Here is a 26,643-nt window from a genome sequence, read left to right on the forward strand (position 1 = left end):
TCAACTAATTCAGGAGATCAATAAGTGCTGCTGTAAATCTATCTTAACAGATGAAGATAAGGATAGACTTATTAGTTTCGTTCTTTATTGGATGAACTTTATATAAGAAAGGCAAAAGGTGCATATGTGAGGTCAAGGGCAAAATGGATGGAAGAGGGGGAGAAAAATAGTTCATATTTTTGTAATCTTGAAAATAGTCGTCAAGAGAGAAATTTTGTAACCCGTTTATTAATTCATCAGAAAGAATGTTATGATAATAACACTATCGTAAATGAGGTATATCAGTTTTATTCAAATTTATATGCATCATCTTATTCCAGTGATAATGCTAATAAGTTCTTTAAAAAAGTGAAGGGTCATATTCCAACAATTGAGAACTCATTCAAAGAATTATGTGATTCGGACTTAATAATCCAAGAATTAGATCTAGCTTTAAAAAGAATGAAAACAGGGAAATCTCCTGGACCAGATGGTCTGACGACAGACTTCTGTAAGTTCTTTTGGGAAGATTTAAAACATTTACTTTTAGAAGCACTACAGGATTGTATTATAAATAATAACTTATTGCCTACAATGAAGCAGGGTCTTATTATTTTGATCCCAAAGCCTGGAAAGGATAAAAGAATTTTAGAAAATCTACGGCCTATTACACTTCTCAATATTGATTATAAAATATTTACTGGGGCGATGGCTGCTAGAGTAAAGGTAGGTTTTCCACAAATAATTAGTGAGACTCAATCTGGGTTCCTTAAGGGGAGATCAATACATAACAATATTTGTTTGGTGCTTGACATCTTAGAATATAATAATTTAATTAAAGACGATGGATTTATTTTATTTCTGGACTTTTTTAAAGCCTTTGATATGGTTGAACACCCTTTTCTTTTCCAGGCTCTTTATCATTTTGGTTTTGGACCAAAATTTATTAATATAATTAAAATGTTGTATAATGACATAAATAGTTCGGTAGCTCTTCCTAAAGGAACATGCCCAAGATTTCAAGTGAACAGAGGTATAAGGCAGGGTTGTGGTAGTTCACCTCTGTTGTTTATTATGGTTGCAGAATTGTTAGCCATTCTTTTAAAGAATGAAAATATTTCGGGTATTAACTTGTTGGATCACAAAATTATTATTAGTCAACTTGCTGATGATACAACTCTTTTTCTAAAAAAACAATTGCAGATCCCCCTAGCACTTAACTTGGTAAAATATTTTGCTAATGCATCAGGATTACAGTTAAATACATCAAAATGTGAACTGATGGCTATTCACAACTTCCCCTTGCTCTCATTGTATAATATTCCTGTTAAAAAGGAGGTGAAGTATTTAGGAATTATAATTTCAAAAGATGAAGATAGATTAGAATTGTTAAATATTGATAGAAATATTGAAAAATGTAAATCCATTTTGAACTTTTGGTTACAGAGGGACATCAAAATATTCGGAAGAATATTATTAACAAAAATAGAGAGTCTTTCAAGGTTAAATTACCCAGGCTCTTCATTGCCGATTTCTAATAGGAAAATAAAAGCAATTAATCAGAGGTGTCAAAAGTATTTGCATTCATTACTCAGGTAGAAGTATAGATACTGGGGTTTAAAAAGACTTCTGTAGAAGTTGAAGTATCAACTCAAGCTTTTTACTCAAGTAAAAGTGTAAAAGTAACTGGTTTCAAAACTACTTAAAGTATAAAAGTAAAAGTAATGTAAGGGGAAAAAATGCCATTAAAGGGGTAGTTCACCCAAAAATGAAAATTCTGTCATAATTTACTCAAATTGTTCCAAACCTGTATGAGTTTCTTTGTTCTGAAGATTGAAGAATTTTTGTAACCAAGCAAATTATATGCAACCATTGAATGCCATAGCATTTTCCCCCTACTATGGCAGTCAATGGTTGCTCTATCTGCTTGGTTACAAACATTCTTCAAAATATCTTCAGAACAAAAACTCATACAGGTTTGGAACAACTTGAGGGTGAGTAAATGATGAAAGAATTTTCATTTTTGGGTGAAGTATCCCTTTAAGGACAAAAGATTAGGCCGCGCCACAGTGCATACCCCACCTCCTCAAAAAAAAAATTTTCTGAAGGCCATAATGACTATAATGTTATATTAAAAAGTTAATGTTGAACATTTTTAGATGCACTTGGCTACGCGTTTCAGCCGCATATATTCCCATTGAAAATGAACGCATTTTAGGACAATGCAAATACATTAAAGAACCATATTGTGTACTACTGAGCATTAACGTGTTTCATGGAGTGGAAGATTTGATGACTAGTTGCCTATAAATATTGTAAAGGTGCAAAAAGTCAAAATTCAGAGGCATGTTATCAATAACCATTTTTTGAATGTGTGATCAGTGTGGCCAGATTGGGTCGACGATTTCCAGCCCAAAAACCTCACCAAATGTACATTTATATATATTTTTTTAAATGGTTATTGATAACATGCCTGGTTATTGATAACAAGTTTTCACCTCTTACAATACTTATAGGCAACTAGTCACTCCAAGAAAAAAAAAAAAAACTTTAACTGCCAAAATAATGTGATATTATTTTATTGCCATACCAATCAATGTTGATAAGCAAGTTACCATTTTATCTCCTTAAAGCATAACATTGATGATAAAAAAAATAATTAAAAAAAAATCACAGTAAAACGGTTCAAATATGACTATATGTCCAGGTAGAAACTGTCAAAACAGCAATCCCTTAGAAAAACACAAGATTTTCAATGTCAACAGTAAGAGGCCAATTTACGTGCAAAAAGTGCCCAATATAGAGATTGGAAAAACGCTATGTAATTAACAGGCATTTCACACGATAATGCACACACCAATATCAAAATGCGTAATTCATTGATACTGTACAATAATCCGTCAACAAATAAATAACAACTGTGCGAAAGTCTCATTAATAGTGCACAGTATATGACGTCTTTCCTCCCGATCGCGGGGACTTTTATTTTGGCGGAGCGCAGCGCATTCGGTGGAGGACTTCACAACGCTGTGTGCACGCGATCAATCTCACATCCGTTATCACCTGAGTTCAGTGAGAACGAGCCACGCAGATTCCGTGACAGACGGCAGTTATATGGTCATCTTTAGGTTCCATTTGAGTGTTTAAGTAGTGTGCGTCCAGAGAGAAAGTGAGTATTGTAGATTTCACTGTTACTCAAGCTAAGTTGATTGCTGTACATTGAATAGAGATTTTCAAGTAATAAATGGACGCTAATGAGGAATATAGCAACACTTGAGTACTCATACAGTATAGTGTAAATATGCAGGCTGTTTATAATGTTTTATAATGCCCTACTTTGTTATATATGTGACACATTGTGTTTATGTTTGAGGGAAGCCAGTAGCTTATTAATGCTATTCATGTTATTATGAGTGCAATCGTGATAAGAGGCATTGTTTGTTAGAGCATATCTTTATTTGTTTGTTACAGACCACACACATATGCTGATACACTTCTATGGACATGATACACAGCAACAGACGATACCACTGCATTAGTATTATGTTTGTCTACTGTATGTGAACAGAGAACACTGATAAAGCAACCACTATACCCTGGCTCCCCCTCTGCATATGCTCTGTACCAATAAATCTGTTGAACTGGATTCCTTCTCTGGCTTTGGTGTTCTAACCGGCACACCCGGACCAACTCCACCTCTTTAGCAACAACTAGCACCTTACAGTCCTTAGCCCTCAGCTACATTTGGTCCTTCGAGCCGGATTCGTAGTTGTCCCGGGAACATGCAACAAAGCGGTGAAGCATCCTGGATCCCATCAACCCGACCTAAGCGGCAGTGTAGGCCCCCACAATATCTTGAGGACTATGAGGTTGGTCCAGTGAGACGACAGACACATGTCTCACCTCACACAAGTTCGGTACAGCATATGCATGGGCAAGAGGGGTGGAGCTCTCACCATGATGGAGCGGTGACGATGACACCCGCTAGAAGCGTACATGCCTCAAGGTCCCCTCGTCAGGTTCAGTGGGACTTAGACATCAGTGAACATAATGAGTACTTTCCCAGCTACGATACAAGTTCAACTGGCCGACATGTAGAGTGGACAGACACTCCGACACCTTATGCAGAGGAAGGTAATGAGCTGTATGAGATGCGTAGAGAGAACACATCATTATGCCGATCTGAAGAGAACATGCAGAGCAGTCATGTACAGCAGTGGGGTATTCAGAGGGAGAGGCGTCCTCCTGTAGCCTCTTTTAGGATGCTGCAGAGGGCCCGGCAAGAACCTGCAATAGAACCATGGCCAGTACCACCTCCTCCTCCTATACAGGATGACTTTCTGACTCAAAGAGAAGAGGAGTATGACGACTGGCTACCGCCTCCACCATGGCCCTCTACTGAACCAGTATCAGTGCCTTCAGGGAGTGAAGAGAGACAGATGGTCACCATCATAGATAGGATGATGAACGAACTCCAGCTAATCAGAGATAGTGCTGCCTCTAGCTCAGCTACCAGGAGCCGGTTGTCCTCAACCCCTAAGAGACCACCAGTTGGGAAGTTTCAGTCTTCAACTCCGTGGATGCAGTATTACTCACCCGTCACTGGCACTCCTCCTGTCAAGGAATGGACCGAATCCTGGCCTCCACCTAGACCCTTTCCAAGGCCTCACATGAGTCAGCGTACCCCCTCCAGAGACCTACCATACCAGCCTTCATCAGCTATTGTGGAAGAGAAGGAATACCGTGGGCCAACGCCGAAAATTCCCCTCTTCATCCATAGGGACCCCATGGAGTTCTCCAGACTGAAGCTTGCCCTCACAAACCTCTTGTCAAGGGATGCCACTGAGCTCTTCAAATATCAAGTTCTCGTGGACCATCTGAAGTTGGAGGAGGCTTGCCTTATAGCAGACTCATACATCAGCTCGCCTATGCCGTACTCAGACACAATGGCCGCATTGGATGAGAAGTTTGGGCAGCCACATCACGTCGCCTTAAAGAGGATTGCTGCTGTTCTGGACTCACCAGAGATAAGGCGGGGAGATACAGCAGCCTTTGAGAGGTTTGCTTTGCATGTTCAGTCGTTAGTGGGCATGTTGAAGACCCTGGGCCTTGACGGAGAAGTTGAGCTAAGATGCGGCTCACACGTTGCACGGCTGCTCACAAAACTTCCGCCCGAGTTAAGAGCAAACTTCCGCCGCCAGATGTTCCATCGGCCTGGCTCTACTCATACCCTGCTTGACTTGGCAGAGTGGCTCCAGTATGAGTCGTGGTGTCAGGGTTATGACATCCCATCCAACACCTGGGTCCAAGGGTCATTGAGCCACAAAGTTGAGAAACGACATGGTAGACTAGCAGCTACTGTTCTACATGGAGCAGAGAGCTCCGCGGAGGGTAGGACCACGAAGCAAGAGGGTCAGAGCTCCTCAGAGTCCAAGAGGAGAGGCAAGATGAAGCCGTATTGCCCATATTGTGAGAGCTCAGAACACTTCCTGAATAGGTGCCCAGCCATTCAGAAGCTCACAAGGGAGGAAGTTATAGTGTGGATCAAGGCAAACAAGAGGTGCTGGAGATGTGGAAGGTCCCATCAAGCTGCACAGTGTGATCTCAGAAGACTCTTTGACCTGTGCCAAGGAAAGCACTTGAGAGTCCTTCATAATGTGAACACCCGTCCAGCAGCAGAGCCACAAAGAAGAGAGTTGTTTGATGAACTCCAGTACTGAGGTTCTTTACCTGGACCGGCCATCAGCTTCCACCCGTGTCCTATTAAAGGTTGTGAGAGTGCTTCTTCGGAACAAGGACCGTACTCTTGACACCTACGCGGTATTGGATGATGGATCGGAACGCACAATGCTCCTTCCAGAAGCTATTGACCAGCTTGGATTGCAAGGTAGACAAGAGGATCTTGTCCTTCGCACAATACGACAGGATGTCCAAACGTTGAAGGGATCATCTGTCTCATTCTGCATATCACCCCTTGCACATCCCAGAAGAAGCTTTCGAGTTACAGAGGCGTTCAGTTCACCGCGTCTTAGTCTGGCGGATCATTCATATCCCGTTTCCATGCTGAAGAGGAAGTATAAGCACCTGGCAGGACTACCTATCGAACCTTTCGAGCATGTCAAGCCACTCATATTGATAGGAGCGGATCACCCCCATCTGCTCACTCCAGTCGAGCCAGTGAGGTTGGGCCCTCCAGGAGGACCGGCAGCTATCCATACAAGACTGGGTTGGACGCTCCAGGGGCCCACTCACCTTATCCAGTGGACGGCATGCGCACGACAGTGTCTCCTTACCAGTGTCTCACCGCAGACAACAGAGTTAATGAGGAATGTTGAGAAACTCTGGCAGATGGACGTGCTGCCTTTCCAGAGTGACAAGATGGTGGTGAGATCGAAGCAAGATAACGAGGCAATAGAGCTACTGGAAGCAAAGACAAGGAGGGTAGAGGTCGCTGGAATCCTCAGGTATGCTACTCCGTTGCTACGGAAATGGGACATGCCCCTGTTCCAGGCATCCAAAGAGGCCATTCTACCGAGTTTGAGGAGTACAGAGAAGCGATTATCTAAGGACCCTCAACGTGCTGAAGCTTACTGTGAAGCAATCCGCCAGCTGGTACAATCAGGAGCTGTCAAGAAGCTGGGCCCAGATGAGATCTCGACGACCGCTGAATCGTGGTACATACCTCATCACCTAGTTTGCCATAATGGGAAGAATCGGCTCGTCTTCAACTGTTCCTACCAGTTCCGTGGGCTGAATCTGAACGATGCCCTCCTTCCAGGACCGACATTGGGTGCATCTCTTCTTGGCGTTCTGCTGCGCTTTAGGCAACAAGCTGTGGCAATCAGTGGAGATATTCGGGGTATGTTCCACCAGGTCCAGCTCCTGCCAGAAGAGCGGTCACTTCTCAGGTTTTTGTGGAGAGATTTGAGGCGTGAGGATCCCCCTGATACCTTTGAGTGGCAAGTCCTGCCCTTTGGCACCACCTGCTCACCTTGTTGTGCCACCTTTGCTCTTCAACGGCATGTCAGAAATCACAGTGTTCCGGAGGATGGTGTCAGGGACTCGGTAGAAAGCTGTTTCTACGTCGATAACTGCCTTCAGAGCGTGCCAACGGCAGCTGAAGCCACAAGGTTGGTGGATAAACTCCGGGAGATTCTGGCATGAGGTGGGTTCGAGATCCGTCAGTGGGCATGTAACATCCCAAGTGCCATCGAACACCTGCCGAAGGAAGCAAGGTCGGGCAGTATGGAGCGCTGGCTCTCACATGATGACACCGGTCTGTCTGAATCAACTCTCGGACTAAGTTGGCATTGGGAGTCGGACACCTTGGGATATAAGAGCCGCCCGCTGGACTATGGCATACTGACTATGCGCAATGTGTACAAAGTTCTGGCTCGGCAGTATGACCCCCTGGGGTTCATATTACCCTACACAACCCGTGCCAAATTGCTTGTCCAGAGCATGTGGGACATGCACCGCAATTGGGATGACCCACTCCTCCCTCAGGACCTTCAGCAAGCTTGGAAAGAGTGGGAAGCCGAACTGCACCTGTTGCCTCGCATAACCCTACCTCGATCTTATGTTCCAGCTTGCGTGGGTCGAACTGTTGTCTCTAGACAGATCCACATATTCAGCGACGCGTCGGAAAAAGCCTACGGCTCAGTTTCTTACCTGCGGACTGAGGATTCCCAGGGCCAGGTATACTTGTCATTCCTGGCAGCGAGGTCAAGAGTCGCTCCCCGGCGGCGACACTCCGTTCCACGTCTAGAGCTCTGCGGTGCCCTAACAGCAGCCCAACTGGCGAAGATGTTGGAAGGGGAGCTGACCTTGAAGATTGATCGGATAATACTTTGGAGCGATTCAACCACGGTGCTCACGTGGTTACAGTCAGAGTCGTGCCGCTTCAAAGTATTTGTGGGTACCCGTGTAGCTGAAATCCAGGAGCTCACGGAACCAGACGCCTGGCGTTATGTGGACTCCTCATTGAATCCCGCTGACGATGTCACACGGGGTAAGACTTTGGCAGAGCTCGCTTCACCAAATCGCTGGAGCCAAGGGCCCCCCTTCCTCCTCAAAGGATCTGACAACTGGCCATCCCAACCCATTAAGCTGTCTGATTCAGATTTGTCAGAGTACAGGAAGTCAGTCTCTTGTGGTATTGTGACGGACATGGACTGGCCATCCTCTCTACAAGATGGCCAACACACTTGGAAAGATCTGGTGGAGACCATGGGGCATGAGCTTCACGGGGCGGCTGGACAGGGTAGCCCTATAACTGCTTCAGATTATCAGCAAGCAGAAATGATGATCTACAGGAGAATCCAGCGTGACTGTTTTCCGGAGGAGATTCACCACCTGAAGAAGGGTAAACCAGTCCCTAATAGTAGTCGCCTACTCACCTTGTCCCCTGAGTTAGACCCTAATAAGGCGATCATACGTGTTGGTGGTAGATTGCGTCGGGCTGAAGTTCTCGATTCTGCTTTCAAAGATCCAATCGTCCTGGATCCTATTCATCCAGCCACCAAACTCCTTATACAGGATTATGACACTAGTCTTTGCCACCCTGGACCTGAACGGGTATACGCGGAAATGCGCCGCACCTTCTGGATCCTGCGTGGGAGAGAGGCGATCCGTCAGGTACAACGTCTCTGCAAAGAGTGTAGAAGATGGAAGGCTAAGCCATCCATACCCAGGATGTCAGACTTACCAGTGGCCCGATTACGCCTATATAAGCCGGCCTTCTATTCCACTGGTGTAGACTGTTTTGGGCCTTTCCAGGTGAAGTTGGGACGCCGCTCTGAGAAGAGATGGGGTATATTCTACAAATGTCTAACCACACGAGCGGTGCACCTGGACCTCTTACACAGCTTGGACTCAGACTCCTTTCTCATGAGTCTCAGGAGATTCATTGCCCGTAGAGGTGCCCCAGCTGAGCTCTACTCGGACCAGGGCACAAATTTCAAGGCAGGAGAGAAGGAGCTTCGTGAGACATTTGACAGTCTATCCTCAGAGCTTCAGCAACTTCTAGCGAAGCAGAAGATTGCCTTTCACTTCAACCCCCCTGCAGCTCCCCATTTCGGTGGGGCGTGGGAGCGAGAGATAAGATCGGTCAAATCTGCTCTGTATACAGTTGTAGGAGCTCAACCTGTCTCAGAAGAAGTACTCCATACCGTCTTGCTGGAGGTTGAGGCAATGTTGAATACAAAACCGTTGGGATATACTTCCTCTAGCATAGCAGATCTGGATGCAATAACTCCAAACATTCTCTTGATGGGGTGGCTGGATGGTGCTTTACCACAGGTGGTATACAACAAGAGTGAAGGATTGAGCAGGAGAAGATGGAGGCACTGTCAGGTTTTGGCAGACCACTTCTGGTCTAGGTTTATAAGGTACTACTTGCCAACCTTACAGCATCGACAGAAGTGGCATTCCACGACAGTGGATCTCTCGGTTGACTCTGTTGTTCTGTTGATGGACCCACAACTTCCCAGGGCTCTTTGGCCAGTCGGCAGAGTGACTAAGGTGCATCAGAGCGCTGATGGTTGTGTCAGGTCAGTGGATGTTCGGATCAAGGACAAGATCTACACCAGACCAGTTGCCCGTCTCATCGCTCTCCCAGCTATCCCAGACTCAGATGAGGAAATGGATTCCGCCGTAGTGCCTACGGAAGAGGATGAGCAGTGAGCCTTTCTTAGGAACAAATCGCATACAATTTGGGGGCGGCTGTGCGAAAGTCTCATTAATAGTGCACAGTATATGACGTCTTTCCTCCCGATCGCGGGGACTTTTATTTTGGCGGAGCGCAGCGCATTCGGTGGAGGACTTCACAACGCTGTGTGCATGCGATCAATCTCACATCCGTTATCACCTGTGTTCAGTGAGAACGAGCCACGCAGATTCCGTGACAGACGGCAGTTATATGGTCATCTTTAGGTTCCATTTGAGTGTTTAAGTAGTGTGCGTCCAGAGAGAAAGTGAGTATTGTAGATTTCACTGTTACTCAAGCTAAGTTGATTGCTGTACATTGAATAGAGATGTTCAAGTAATAAATGGACGCTAGTGAGGAATATAGCAACACTTGAGTACTCATACAGTATAGTGTAATAATGCAGGCTGTTTATAATGTTTTATAATGCCCTACTTTGTTATATATGTGACACATTGTGTTTATGTTTGAGGGAAGCCAGTAGCTTATTAATGCTATTTATATTATTATGAGTGCAATCGTGATAAGAGGCATTGTTTGTTAGAGCATATCTTTATTTGTTTGTTACAGACCACACACATATGCTGATACACTTCTATGGACATGATACACAGCAACAGACGATACCACTGCATTAGTATTATGTTTGTCTACTGTATGTGAACAGAGAACACTGATAAAGCAACCACTATACCCTGGCTCCCCCTCTGCATATGCTCTGTACCAATAAATCTGTTGAACTGGATTCCTTCTCTGGCTTTGGTGTTCTAACCGGCACACCCGGACCAACTCCACCTCTTTAGCAACAACTAGCACCTTACAGTCCTTAGCCCTCAGCTACAACAACAATGCGCTTACCCTTGTGTTGCACTTTGCTTTGACAAAACTACAGTAGGCTATGTCTTTCGTGAAGTACATGGCACATGCACTTAGCAGTCAAAACGGATTAATCGTTGATTTGAACCTCTTTCAGCAGCTGTCGGGGTTGCTAGTTGCAGATGTCCTAAGTGTGTGTATGATGATGGACGGGAGTCACGGTTATATTTAAAGAGTCTTCGAGTCACAGGTGTAATTCACGTTTGAGAGTTGAGTCACTCTCCCACTCTTTGCTGTAGATACAACTTACTGTGTATTATGCCACTGGCATAGCGATCACTGGAATATACAGCTATGAGTTATCGCGCTAAAAACCCGGCTAAAGTCATGAATGAGGCTGAGCACGTCTGCCTGCTGATCGCTGATAGTGCGTGCTCGTCGCGAGAACCCGCCCTATCTGGCAACATGGTGTGTGATTTGTGCAGGTGCAGACGTGATTGATCGCGTACAACCCAATAGGGTGTCAGAACGGTTTGTGTTTATCCTTCTCATGCAACCACAATCAAATTCACTCTGTCCGGATGGCGCGATTTATCTGGATAGTTGTTGTTTTTTTATGACAAGCCGGAATGAAAACATGCCGAAATGGAATAGGAGTAACGAGGCTATTTTTAAAATGTAAGGAGTAGAAAGTACAGATAATTGCTTGAAAATGTAAGGAGTAGAAGTAAAAAGTAGGCTGAAAAATAATTACTCCAGTAAAGTATAGATACTCAAAATTTCTACTTAAGTAAGGTAACGAAGTATTTGTACTTCGTTACTTGACACCTCTGCAATTAATAAATTGAATTTTGATTTCATCTGGAGAAAGAAGTGTCACTATATTCGGAAAAATGATATAATAAAAGAATATGAGTATGGTGGATTAAAGTCAATTGATTTTGATATCATGAATGGGGTTCTTAAACTTAAATGGCTCCAATCTTTTATCAAAAATGAGCATTCATTTTGGTTTGCAATTCCGTCCAGTCTCTTTAAAAAATGTGGAGGTATTACATTTTTTTTACAGTGTGACTTTGACCTTTCTAAGATTCCATTGAAACTATCCGTTTTTCATAAACAAGTCCTCTTGTATTGGAAGATGTTGTTCAAACATAATTTCAGTCCACACAATGTATCCTTATGGAATAACCGTTGTATATTGTCCCAGAGAAAATCTTTGTTTATGGAGGAGTGGTGGCAAAAATGTATTTGGTCAGTGCTTCACATGATGGATACAAATGGCTGTTTTTGGAATTATAATGATTTCTGTATCAAATTTAACTTTAATTGTGAAAAGAAAGATTATACAAAGGTCATCAAAAGTATCCATTTACCATTGGTTATTATGTTAAAAGGGTTTTTAACATATTCTACAATTATTCCCAGAATAGTTGATCTAAATTTAAACCAATTAAAATTTGATGATAAGAAATGTACTAATAAGATTATAAGAAACTGTCTTTTGCAGGAAAGCTATAGTCGTATAAGGAGAGATTACATTTTTCAACATCTAAGTAAGAAATTGGTAAAGGAATACAGATGTAAATATCTTACTTTTCCCCTTTTACCCAAATATAAAGAAATACACTTTAAAATTATGAATGACATTTATCCAGCCAAAGAATTTATAAGAATAAGGTTTAATATGGAATCAAACACTTGTCAAATTTGTAATAACGATATTGAAACTGTAGAACATTTATTTTTTCAATGTAATTTAGTTAACCCATTTTGGAATGAGGTCCTTCATTGGATAAAGAATAACATATGCTCTCTTCCATCTATTAATTGGGACATGATAAAATTTGGTATACATTTGGAAGACAAAAATGCAGATTTTGTTATTAACTGTCTATTTCTTATAGTAAAATCTTTTATTCACAAATGCAAAATTTTGAAAACTGCACCCCAGTTTAATATATTTAGAAAAGAGTTAACCCTATATATTGATGTCTTAAAAATTATAAGAACATGTAAAGCCAGAAAATTACTTGATTTGTTTAATCAATATGGCTTTATCACCAATTTGAATTAATCCCCTACTGTGATTTTTTTGTTTGTTTTGTTTTTGTTTATAATTTCATTTTCTTTTGTGTTCTTATTTTGTTTTGTTATGACATTATGTACTACAATTTGTTATTTCTCAGTCTGTGAAAATGTATAATTTAAATTAAGTTGGCCTGTTATGTTATTGTTCATATGCAATAACATTTTTTTTTTAAAAATGAAGTTCGGCGGTTCTAAAATGGCCGCTTGACCTCTGCACTTTTTACTGACAGCTCATTTCAACCAATTGGGGCAAGCTGGGAGGCTTTGGAGACTCAGAGAGCCAGTCAGGCTGGAGTGTCCAAGCTAAAGCCCGGCCACCTTCACTCTCTTTGATTGACAGTGTTTCAATCCAATTGCATCAGAGATTGAAAAATGACTGACTCTTCTGATAGCCAATGAACTTCTGAAAAGATTAAAGGCCTGTTCACACCGGGACGATTTTCGCGCGCGTTTATCGCCGACGTTTAACGCCTCGTGACTAAACAATGGGCGCAAAGGTGGGTGTGCACACCGACGCGTAAAACGCCAGGCGTAAAAGCGTCAATTAAAAAAAAACGCCTCGAGTTCGTTTTTTTTATTTTGACGCAGCGCGTTAAAAACTGGCCGACCAATAAGATCAGCGCTTTTGTTCACGAGCCTGGAGCTGCTGAAGTGACAGTAAAACACGACTTGGTGGCGCTCAAGCACAAAATCTTGCCGAGCACACATTGATACGACGAAGAAGTAGTAAGTAGACAAAGAAGAAGATGGGCTGCTAATGCTGCTTGCCAGTTAGCAAAAAGTGTGTGAATGATTTGGGCCATAGAGATAATATATCTGTGGTTTTGGCAAGCACGTAAATACTGTCTCTCCTTTTCTTCTGTGTGACAAGCGAGTGTCAGAAGCGTAAGTGCCGCAGCACCACCTTGTGTACCGGGAGGGCATCTACTGAATGTGCACGTTCACTCGGCGCATCGCCAGTGGAAATCGCTTGGGTGTGAACACTCAAGACGCGCCGAAAAACGTCACGAAAAACGCTGGCGATAAGCGCGTGCGATATTCGTCCCGGTGTGTACAGGCCTTAACACTGCGTTTTAGTGGGAGGGTCGACCTTTGTTCTTATTTTGAAGAAATATGAGAGGGAAAGAATAAAGATGAAAGAAGATATAAGAAGAGTGAGGGTTGAAGGAAATTCACTAAAGGAAATACTGTGAAAAACATCAAATGAACATTTGTTTAATTTCTTAAAGGCTACAGGTTTGGTAGATAGGATATAGTTTGCAAATAAAGGTGTTTTTTTTGTTTGTTTGTTTGTTTGTTTGTTTGTTTTTTATATATATATCATTATTTAGATATAGGTATCTCTGAAGCTCCGGTCCACACTCCAGTACAGTAGGTGGCGGTAATGCACCATTGAAGTTGGATGCCAACCGCCGTTAAACACCAAAGAAGAAGAAGAAGAAAGTGCGCGCTGAGCCTGGGACGCGCGAGAGCGCATCCAGAGGGGAAACCTAGGGGGTTTCCGTGTTAGACGCTAAATATAAGGCGGAAATGCACGGTTCTCACTCGAATATGCAATTGAGCAATGCTATCGGAGTGAGTAATTTTGAGAGAGGAAATTTCTAAAGAAGAGTGAAGTTGAGCCATATTGACTCGTCAGAAGAGGATGCATTGCCCGAGGTGGACTTCCATAACAACAAGGTAGTGTTTTATTATATTATAACTGCATGTTTTATTGTATTGTACTGCGTTTGGTGTGTTCTTTTCGGCTAACCTCTGCCGTGTTTGTTTGGATACAGCGTGTGTGTCAAGCGTGTGTGTGTGTGTGTGTGTGTTTGTTTGTTTGTTTGTTTGTTTGTGTGCTTTCGTGCGTGAATGTCTGCGTGTTAGTGTTCTATTATATTATAACTGCGTGTTTTATTGAATTGTACTGCGTTTGGAGTGTTCTTCTCTGCTAACCTCTGCCGTTTTTGTTTGGATACAGCCAGTGGCGGTTCTAGACCACGGTAATAGGGCTGTCACGATATCAGATTTTTCACACCACGGTTATTGTGGCCCAAAAAAAATCACGATATCGATATATCGCGATATCTATAGAACCTTGGGGGAGAAAGTTATCAAATGAATTGGTAACACTTTACAATAAGGTTGTATTAGTTGACATTAGTTAATGCATTAGTTAACAAACTAACCATGAACAACAGCTGTTCAGCATTAGTTAATCTTCTTTGTTAATGTAAGTTAATATAGAGCTGTTCATGGTTTGTTCATGTTAGTTCACAGTGCATTTTAGCAAGATTTTAATAATGCAGTAAATGTTAGTAAATGTTGAAATTAACAAAGATTAATAAGTGCAGTTCATTATTAGTTCATGTTAACTAATGTAACTAATGTTAATTAAAGAACCTTATTGTAAAGTGTTACCAATTAATTTTTACTTTGTTTATTTCGTTTTATTTTTTACCCAACAAACATAATTGGATAATGATAAACAGGGTAATAGGATAATAGGTACTATTACCCTGTTTATCATTATCCAAAATAAAGGAAAATACTGTCAAGTTTTAACAGTATGATGATGAATAAATATTAACATAAACGTTATTGGCCATGACTAGATTGCAAATACAAATACAAGAATAGACATTATTCATTAATTAAAATAAACCTATGAGACCGCGATCGTCGACTGGCTCTGACTGGTGACTCTGACCGTCGCGCCTTTTTACACCTGCTCACTTCATTCGTTTTCTCTGATCATATATCTATCATATTGTGAAGAGATCAGGAGTAAATGTCTTCCGAAATTCTTTCGAGGCGGATTTAAATCCGATCACTCAGATGATCCACCGCTCCCACCACGCGCTGCGCGCGAGTGCTGAGTGGGCACTACGAGATGCAAGAAAAGACGCAAACGGCCGCCAGTGAAACTGAAAGTAGCCCAAGGCTCAGAGTCAGATGCTCAAAAACACAATAATCTCCATTAAAACGAATGAGACTAAATGCTCTTACCAGTGCTTAGGTCGCTCGTTTTCCTATTACGGCCTTTGATCTTGAAATGAGCCGATAAATAAAATAGCCTACAACTCATATCTGTTGCTTTCGTTGTCGTGAACTGAATTTGCATCGCCTATAGAGTGGGAATTGAAGATTGGATTTATATTCATTTTGTGGAGAGTTATAAGGTAAGACAATGCATGTTTTTATTTTTATAGTTTAGATTGTGTAGCCCGTTTCGTTTGCAGGCGCCGTTGCGTGCGAGCCTGCTTCAGCTTGTCAAAAATGCATTTTTACTGTGGTGGTGATAGTAAACAAACTTACATTGTGATATGCTTGAAGTTTTTTATATATATGGATTTTATTATAGGCAAGACAAGTCAAGTGTTGATTTGAGAGGATAAATTGATCAAACATGCGGTTAACTCACTGGCCGCTGGCCGCTTGGTCATTATGAAAAAAACTAAAACTTTAATTTAACTAACGAAAATTGCCCCAAACATTTTTTTCTAAATTAACTTAATAAAGAAACGAAACGAAATATAACAAATTTGACATTACAAACAAAGCTGAACTATTTTTATGGCTGCAACAGTGTGTAAGAGAGGGAGGAAAAAACACGGCTCCAGTCAGACTCGGGACACCAGAGTATTTACGCGTCATGTTATCATACCAGTCCTGTTCATTTTAAATATTGTGGTGATCGCCAATACCGGTATACTGCCACACCCAAAATTAACACGATGTAGATATTTTGTGCTTTGAATATCACGGTTATCGTCAAAACCAGTATATTGCGACACCCCTACACGGTAACTAGGGGGGCCAGGCAGGGGCCACTTGTGCTTTTAGGGGGCACATTTATCTTAACCAGTAGATAATTAGGTAGTTCACCAAAAAATTCTATTACCATTTACTCACCCCCATGTTGTTCCAAATAGGACTTTCTTATGTTGAACGATGTTGTCCCGAACCCTCTAGGCTGGATGATTGGTTCCTCGGGGCGGCTCGCTCTGGTTCTCAGCGTCCCGCCCCGACACCTTTCTTCCCGGAGGTGCATGAGGAGCTCACGAGGTCGTGGACGGCACCTTTTTCTGCCAGAAACCGGCCGAGTGACTCCTCCCCCCTCACTACCCTCGACGGCGGGCCAGCCAAGGGTTACGTGGGGATCCCGCCAGTGGAGCGCGCCGTCGCGATGCAACTGTGTCCGGTGACCGCCTCTAACTGGCGCGGTGACCCACGTCTCCCGTCCCGGGCCTGTAAGTTCTCTTCCGGTCTGACCGGGAAGGCTTACAAGGCTTGCGGACAGGCTGCGTCCGCCTTGCATGGCATGGCGTTGCTGCAGGTCCACCAGGCCCAGGCACTCCTTGACATGCACGAGGGTACGCCTGACCCAGAGCTCCTCCGGGAGCTCCGGACGGCGACGGACCTCGCCCTCCGGGCGACGAAAGTCACCGCCCGTTCCATCGGTCAGGCGATGTCCACGCTTGTGGTCCAGAAGCGTCATCTCTGGTTGAACCTGGCTGACATGAGGGAGACCGATAAATATCGGTTCCTGGACTCCCCCATCTCGTCAGCTGGGTTATTCGGCGACGCGGTCGAGAGCTTTGCCCAGCAGTTCTCGGCCGCCCAGAAGCAGACGGAGGCGATTAAACACATCCTGCCCCGGCGGCCCGCTGCTGCCTCCACCCCGCCGCCGGCTGCAGCGCCTCCGACTACTCGTCACCGAGGACGTCCACCCGCCGCCGCCTCCGCCCCCGCCAAGGCGCCGCAGCAGCCTTCCACCAGCCGACGGCGTGGGGCCGGCCGTGGGAAGGACGTCCAGCCCGCTCAGGCCGCTGCCAAGCCAGGTGGCAAGCGTCGTCGCAAGCGGCCCTGAGACGGGCCACCCAGAGATGGAGGAGACTGCTCTGAGGGAGATGGCTGCAGCACCACTCCTTCCCCCGGAGGAGGGCCGGGGGAGAATCTTTTGTTTGTCTGTTCCGCCGCTGGCCCGACTGAATGGGAACGTCTCGGTTACGTATGGTAACCCTCGTTCCCTGAAGGAGGGAACGGAGACGTACGTCCCGTCGCCACAGTTGCTGTACCATCACTGCAGGTTGAGCCATTACGTGTGGCTCCTCAGTGAAAAACAGCGTGCATTCGCTCTCGCTTCCTGTTTATACCCGCGGCGCGGGGCGGGCGCGAGATGCAAATCTCGCACGCCAATTGTCCATTGGCCGGTTCTAGATAGCTCGAAGCTGATAGGGGCTCCCAGAAGTGATCCCAATTCGTCGGTACGTCCGACGTACGTCTCCGTTCCCTCCTTCAGGGAACGAGGGTTACCATACGTAACCGAGACGTTTTCTGGCCACCCACGGACAATCCACGGGTCATATGATTCACAACTGGGTAATTATAGTTAGATCCAATATAATATTATTTTATGCAATAATGAATCAAAAACAAAGTACACAACTGCTAATAACCATTGTATATGTATTTTATTGGATAGAGGCAACACAAATGCGTAAGCTAAACAAATAGAAATAAACATAAAATAACTATAAACATTATGATAGCCTATTCAAAATATGTACTTTTGTATATATATATATATATATATATATATATATATATATATATATATATATATATATATATATATATATATATATATAATATAAACAGGATACATAAGATTGTATTATATATTATAAGATTAAGACTCGGGTGCGCAAGAAAAGTAACCTGCGCATGTATTTTATTAGATGACGATGTATTTAGTTCAATACAACACATGTAAGGGATGATAGTGTTGATGATTTACCTTGGATACGAGCGAGATGGAGCCTGCGGTGTATTTGCGGTGTAGAACGCGCTCTGACGCGGACCACAACAAACGTGCCCAGTGTAAAAACGCTCTGAGACTAAAACTCAAACTGGGGCATTTCTGCCGCATATCTTGAATTTTATGGACATTCTAGAAGCACTGAAATGGTTTGGTTAACGACATTCTAACTAATACGGGTTTTGGAACAACACGAGGGTGAGTTACATTAGTGTGTTTTTATTTTCTTTTTGGGGGAACTAACCCTTTAATTTATTCCCAGATTATTGAAAGTCTTTTATTTGGCCATGTACTGTATCACTCGATCTGCAGTCTCTACACGTGAAGTAAAATAATTTCAAGTTCATTTATTTATTTGAAAAGTAATGTATCTGTAATATGATCATGCATGCTCAATTTATAAAAGTAAAACTAAACCATTTATTTTACTTATGTTTTGTAGCCTACCTGCTCTCTGTTAGCGGACTCTTCGCAAAGTTAGCATAGGCATAAAAACAAACATCTAATACTCTATAAGCAACACTGGACAATTGGATAAAATAATATTATTTCTCGCTATATGTGAACAAGACTGAAATTACATTATTTTCTGTATCTTTTCTCGGGTATGCCTATCTCTGTCCTATTCGCACATGAACGGTTCTTTCATTGTGTTGGTCATAATTTATCTTTGGCTGCATCTTCCTAATTCGGAATATGATCAAAGATTACATATGTGGACGTGTTCGGAGAAATTAGCCATTGAAAAATATATTTTAACTACCAGTAAATGAACGAAATAACTGAATGGAATTCAAAGTCGTCAAGTCAGTAAAATTAATCTACAGTATCACTGCTGCGTACGGGTGAAGTTACACACAACACAGCGTGTATAAAGAGATCTTATTTTATCTATAATCAAGTGCGTAGCAACCATTATAGCCCGCGTTTTACAACTATTTGAGCGAATGCAGACTGAGTGACGAATCATTCATAAACAAACATCACTTGAGCGCCACAGCCTCCTCATTGCTTCTCTGCATTGGTTATTGGTTATGACACAATAAAGTGCTCTTTTCATCACACTCAGACACAGCAAAAACCGCACATTGTAACCAGTTTCAGAAAATTGTTTGGTGCGATGTGATTCCAAATTTACGGGGGACAGAGGGGGGGCCAAGCTTGTTGACACGGGGGCACCGCCCCCCCCGGCCACCCCCTTAGAACCGCCACTGGATACAGCAGGCGTGTGTGTGTGTGTGTGTGTGTGTGTGTGTGTGTGTGTTTGTGTTTGTGTGTGTGTTTGTGTGTGTGTTTGTGTTTGTGTTTGTTTGTGTGCTTGCGTGCGTGCATGTCTGCGTGTTAGTGTTTTTTAAATGTATTTATTTATTCTTTGTTTTTTTATGTCACAGATTATCATCTTTGAGACCGTGAGAGCATTTTGGACACGGAGAGGAGCACCTGCAGAGATGCCACATTCCCACAGAGACAGAAGAGGAGACCGTGACATGTAAAGTGTGCTAATAGTTTGATATTAGATATTCTTATTATATATGAGTGTGAGTTGTAATATTAAACAGCTTTATAAAGTGTGCTAATAGTTTGATATTAGATATTCTTATTATATATGAGTGTGAGTTGTAATATTAAACAGCTTTATAAATACTATAACACTTGTTTTGTCTTTATTTGCACAAAGTTTAGTTCCCTTTCGTTCAGTCACTACGACGTAACGTTAGTGACTAACGAATGGGGGTTTCGCCTAGAAGCCTATCAACTTCGAGTTTTGAGAAAACGCCCAATGGCGTGCCAATGCCATGGGGCATGCGGAATTTGCATACGTAGCTCCGCCTCACTGCGTGAGTATATAAGGAAGTACGAGGCAATATCGCATTATGTTCTGCTTTCGGAGCCAAGAGTACCTACCTCTTCACTCCTACAGCCTTCTGAGACTCTGTCAGCTTCTTCGAGACGAGTAGCTTTCCAGTCGGTGTTGGTGTGACGGCGCGTTCCAGTGATCGCATACTTCCTGCCTGCTGATCTGCGCAGTGGTCCGCCTGACAGCTGGTGTGTGTTTCCCTGGGAGCTTCGGCATCGACTGCGAGGCTTTCCTCTCACAAAAAGAGCTTGCGCGTGGCACGTCTTTTTCAAGACGGCTCGCCCGTGCACTTCCGGGTGCGATCGATTTTCCGCTGCTGTCTGTGGACGCATTCACTGCTCGAGCGTGTTTGGGCTTCAGCACGCACGGGCAGTGTTTGCGGATGTGTCACGTTTCCATTGCGGGGGCGTGACCATCGCGATGTCACGGTCGAGACTCAATGATCTCCGTGAGGAGAGAGAGTCCCCTCTGCCACACCCCAATCTACCGTCCCCGAGTGAGATGGTACTTTGGCTGGTGGCCAGGGTGACCTGAGGGCGGTGCTGTGGTATTAAGAACCCCGACGTTCATTCCTCGGGCCACGCCCCCCTCTTATACATCGCTTCCGTGAGTGTTGGATTGAATCTACGGCCCGTCTCTGACGCCCGTTCGTTCAGTTCACGCTCCGGATAGCAGTGAGATGTCGATCGCCGCATCCCAAGGTGGGCTGGAGTCCTTTGGGGATGACGATTAGGTTGTGCTCCGCCTCCGGGTGTGTTAGCACTGCCTGATCTGACCTAAAGTTGACAGCCATGTTATCTCGGGCAGCCGCGAGTCTCGCGCTGGTGTGGAACTCCACCCAGTCGCGGGTGCTCGTGGTTGCGCGATTGGTTTTTGGGGGCGGCACCCGACAGCTGTTGGGCCCCGCCCCCAATGCCTTTCGCTCCCGGGGTGCATGAGGAGATCACGCGGTCCCGGAAGTCCCCGTGCTTCCCGCGACCGTTTGGTGGCCTCCTCCGCCTTCTCTGCCCTTGATGGGGCCGCGGCCTAGGGTACACTGGGGCCCCCTCCCCCCCACTGTTGAACTCTCTGTTGCGCACTACGGTGTCCACAGAGGGCTTTGACGTGGCGTGGTGTGGCTGTCCTAAGCACCCCCCCCAAAGCCTGTGGGCTCGTCTACTTCGGTGGCGTGGTCCCGCAGAGCTACGGGCAGGCCGCCGCCCCTTTGCACATGCACAAGGGTGGAGCCGACCCAGGGCTCTTCATTGAGCTGCGTGCCGCAACTGACCCCGCCCCCGGGCGGTGAAGGTGGCCACACGCTCCCTGGGTCGGGCGATGTCCACAGCTGTGGTCCGGGAGAACACCGGGCCTTACCTGGTGATGTGGAGGACGTTGAGCGGGCCCGCCTCCTCAACTCACCCATATCCCAGGCTGGCCTCTTCGGCGGCGCGGCTGAGAACTGCGCCCAACAGTTCTCGGCCGCCCCAGAGCAGACTGAGGCTGCTGCACCAGCCGCCGGCCCAGTCGCCTCAGTCCGCTCGCCGCCGAGGGCGCCCTCCCTCTTCCCGCCCGGCCCCAGCAGCAGCCTTCACCTGGGCCGCGCCGTGGAGGTGGTTGAGGATGTCGCCCAGTCCGCTCCCCAGACTGGTTAAACGCCAGGATGGAGGTGGACAACTCAGAGATGGGTTCCAGTTCTTCCCAGGGGATGGTAGCAGGGCCTCTCCTTCCCCCGGTGGAGGGCCGGGGGAAAATCCTTCCGCTGCTGGCCCCCGGGCTAGCAGCGCTTGGGAAGAACTCATGTTCCTGTCTCTGAGCACCCAGAGACCGGTGATGACAGTGCGCGCCACCTTCGGGTCTCGCCACTCGCATCCCTCTCTGTCGCCAGCCCCCTGGCAGAGCAGACCCAAGTGGAACGCGAGTCCTTCCCTGGTCTCCTCTGTCAGGGCGCAGCCGTTAACCGTGCTCCGACCCCGGGACGCCCAACAGCCTCCCCTGTCCCTGCCGGTAACGCTGCCTCGCTGCCCCACCCAGGGTACGCCTACTGTCCGTATGACCCCGTTGGTGCAGTCTCTGGAAGCCTGGCTTCAACTTCCGGGGCTGTCCCGCTGGGTTGCCCGGACCGTCAGGCTCGGCTTCGCGATTCAGTTCGCGCAGGCTCCTCCCCGTTACAGGGGAGTCCGCTATACCATGACCGGGGCCCATGCCCCCGTCATGCGTGCGGAGATTGCCACTCTACTGGCGAAGGGTGCGATCGAGCCTGTCCCTCCAGCCGAAATGAGGTCGGGGCTTTACAGCCCCTACTTCATTGTACCCAAGAAAACCGGTGGGTTACGACCAATCCTGGACCTTCGCATCTTGAACCGATCCCTTCACCGGCTTCCGTTCGAGATGTTGACTGCGAAACGCCTTTTCGAATGCGTTCGTCCGTACGATTGGTTTGCAGCGATCGACCTGAAGGACGCCTACTTCCATGTCTCCATCCTTCCTCGACACAGACCGTTCCTACGGTTTGCTTTCGAGGGGCGGGCATACTAGTACGCGGTTCTCCCATTCGGGTTATCTCTGTCCCCTCGCGTCTTCACGAAGATCGCCGAGGCAGCCCTTGCGCCCCTTCGGCAGCACGGGGTCCGCATCCTGAACTACCTCGACGACTGGCTCATACTAGGCCACTCTCAAGAGCAGGTTTGCGGACACAGAGATCTGGTTCTCCACCACTTAGCCCGTCTGGGCCTTCGGGTCAACTGGGAAAAGAGTAAACTCTGCCCCGTGCAGAGGATCTCTTTTCTCGGTATGGAGATCGACTTGGTCGCCATGTACGCGCAGCTTTCGAGCGAGCGCGCGCAGTCTCTGCTGACTTGCCTCCGACAAATCGAGAGAAAGAGTGCGGTTCCACTGAAACTATTTCAGAGGCTCCTGGGGCATATGGCATCTGCAGCCGCGGTAACGCCGCTCGGATTGCTTCATATGAGACCGCATCAGCACTGGCTTCGCGATCGAGTCCCGAGATGGGCATGGCAGTCTGGCACGCTCCGGGTCCAAGTGACTCGGGCCTGCTTACAGACACTCACCCCGTGGTCGAACCTCAGCTTTCTACGGGCCGGTGTGCCCTTAGAACGAGCTTCCGGGCATGTTGTCGTATCGACGGATGCCTCTGCCACGGGCTGGGGTGCCATGTGCAGTGGACAAGCAGCCGCGGGCTCCTGGACAGGACCCCAGCGCCTCCTGCATGTCAATTGCCTCGAGTTGCTGGCAGTACGGTTCGCCCTGCACCGCTTCCGAGCGTTGCTGAAGGGCCAACATGTGCTTGTCCGGACAGACAACATGGCCGTAGTAGCGTACATCAACCACCAGGGCGGTCTACGCTCCCGCCGTATGTCTCAACTCGCCCGCCATCTCATCCTATGGAGTCAGAAGCGCCTGAGGTCCCTTCGTGCTGTCCATATTCCGGGAGTCCTGAACCACGCAGCCGACGAGCTCTCGCGGTTCAGCCTCTCCCGGGAGAATGGAGACTCCATCCCCGGACGGTTCAGCTGATTTGGGAACAGTTCGGCGACGCACAGGTAGATCTGTTTGCCTCCCACGACTCTTCCCACTGCAGCCTGTATTTTTCCCTGTCCGAGGGCACGCTCGGCACGGATGCACTGGCGCACAGCTGGCCGCGGGGCCTACGCAAATATGCGTTCCCCCCAGTGAGCCTACTTGCACAGCTTCTGTGCAAGATCAGGGAGGACAAGGAGCAGGTCCTTTTGGTCGCCCCGTACTGGCACGGCCGGACCTGGTTCCCCGAACTCATACTCCTTGCGACAGCCCCTCCCTGGCCTATTCCTCTGACCCTCCTTACTCAGAGACGGGGCACCCATTGGCACCCGCGTCCCGACCTTTGGAGCCTCCACGTGTGGCTCCTAGACGGGACGCGGCAGGTTTGAGTGGCCTACCGCCTACGGTGGTCGCCACCATCACTTCCGCTAGGGCAGAGTCCACTCGGCATGCCTATGCGTTGAAGTGGAACCTCTTCGTCACCTGGTGCTCTTCCCGCCAAGAAGACCCCTGGAAATGCCCGATCGGGTCCGTGCTTGAGTTTCTCCAAGAGGGGCTGGAGCGAAGGCTGTCTCCCTCCACCCTCAAGGTATATGTGGCCGCAATATCTGCCCACCACGATCTCTTGGAGAACAAAAAGGTAAGTCAGCACGACCTGGTCATCAGGTTTCTGAGGGGAGCTAGGAGACTGAATCCTCCTCGCTCTCCTCTCGTACCCTCTTGGGACCTCGCAGTAGTGTTAACTGCTCTGCAGAGACCTCCCTTTGAGCCCTTGCGGTCGGTTGATATTAAGTTTCTGTCCATGAAGACAGCTCTGCTGACCGCATTGGCCTCCGTTAAGAGGGTCGGGGACCTGCAGGCATTTTCGGTTGACGAAGCGTGCCTGGAGTTCGGGCCGGCTAACTCTCACGTGATCCTGAGACCCCGGCCTGGATATGTGCCCAAGGTTCCCACCACTCCGTTCAAGCCAGGTGGTGAACCTGCAAGCGCTGCCTTTGGAGGAGGCAGACCCAGCCTTGGCATTGCTCTGTCCAGTACGCGCCCTCCGCGCCTACGTAGACATGACGCAGTGTTTCAGGACCTCAGACCAGCTCTTTGTCTGTTATGGTGGAGAGCGGAAGGGAAGTGCTCTCTCGAAGCAAAGGCTGTCTCACTGGATTGTGGACACCATTGCTTTGGCTTACCAGCAGCAAGACCGACCATGTCCCCTTGGTGTGAAGGCGCACTCCACCCGGAGTGTGGCCTCCTCTTGGGCTCTAGCGCATGGCGCCTCGCTAGCAGACATCTGCAGAGCTGCAGGCTGGGCGACACCCAACACATTCGCCAGATTCTATAATCTCCGAGTGGAGCCAGTGTCCGACTATGTACTCGCCCCCCCGAGGGGCCGGTGATGGACCAGGTTCAGGTGTCTTCGCTTGCTCGCCACTCCACTCCACGGACTGGATACGTGCGATATTTCCTCAGGTGAGTTCCCCGAGAGCCCTGAGCTCCTCCAGCACTGTCGACGCCGACATCAGTCCAGTCTGCCCTTTCGAGCCCAGACCCTCATGTCCGGCCAGGTGCCCCGTGTGCATGGTTCCCTCTGGCGACCCCCACATGTGTATTTCACCGTAAGTCTCCGCAGTGAGCGGGTTTCTTCCCTTGGCGTGTCCCCGCCACCCCTAGGGTTAAAAATCCACCTTCGGCTGGTACCCTAGAGATCTTCCATATGCAACCCTCTCCGGGTCATATGTCTCTCTTAAGTCCTCCCCACGGGTAGGCATCTTTGGCATTCCCCCACTGGGATATGCTTCCCAGTGTACCTTGGTAATCCTGTGTTAAGTGGGAGTCCTTCGTCCGTACTAGTCTTACGACAGGGTACTCACACTTACGCAGGGCACTGGAAGACAGCTGAGTGGCGGGATTATATTGGGACCCCCATTCGTTAGTCACTAACGTTACGTCGTAGTGACTGAACGAAAGGGAACGTCTCGGTTACGGATGTAACCCTCGTTCCCTGAGGAGGGAACGGAGACGTAACGCCCCCTTGCCACATCGAGCTGTGCTACCTGGAACGCAGGAGTTCAGTCTTGGCTCCTCAAGCAGGTAACATAATGCGATATTGCCTCGTACTTCCTTATATACTCACGCAGTGAGGCGGAGCTACGTATGCAAATTCCGCATGCCCCATGGCATTGGCACGCCATTGGGCGTTTTCTCAAAACTCGAAGTTGATAGGCTTCTAAGCGAAACCCCCATTCGTTAGTCACTAACGTTACGTCTCCGTTCCCTCCTCAGGGAACGAGGGTTACATCCGTAACCGAGACGTTTCATGAATTGCAAAAACATTATATACACTATAAACAAACACTATAATGTTCATGTCTCAGCAATTATTTACAAAATTATTTTAAATCTGGATAAGGAATAGAACAGCTCTAAGTGTAACCTTTCATTAGAGCCCAAAAGTATGTCTGTACATAAAAGCATTCAAGAATAGCAGCATTGTATGTGTCAATGGTTACAAAGGGTCATTTGGAGTCTCCAAGTGGCTTTTTTTGGAAAGCGCCTAGACATGAACTTAGATAAGCATGTGCAAAACACTTATTTTCTAAAGGTATAGTTATCAAATAAGAAATTAGACTTGGTAAGGCTTCATGCTGTGATCCCATTGTGTTTTCCAGCTAATAGCTCCCAGCTACAGTCATATGCAGGCAATTTTTTTTAGCGGTATTACATATTTTCTTTTTTCAGTGTTTTTAAAGTTCTATTACTCAATACCAATATGACTTGCAGTGATTCTGACTGTTTAGGAACAAACCTTAGATTGTCACCTTTTAAAAGAGACCAAAAATATGCATATACTCCAAATGGTTCAAGAACAGCATGCAA

At 46.5% G+C, this 26,643-nt stretch overlaps 1 protein-coding gene across 1 annotated transcript in view; it reads right to left on the reverse strand.

Annotated features, from left to right (window-relative positions):
* The window catches only part of LOC307126463 (uncharacterized protein), a 225,217-nt gene that overhangs the window by 82,305 nt on the left and 116,269 nt on the right, over positions 1–26,643 (reverse strand). The window lies entirely within an intron of this gene.

Source organism: Gobio gobio (assembly GCF_949357685.1).
Source record: "Gobio gobio genome assembly, chromosome: 1".
NCBI lineage: Eukaryota > Metazoa > Chordata > Actinopteri > Cypriniformes > Gobionidae > Gobio > Gobio gobio.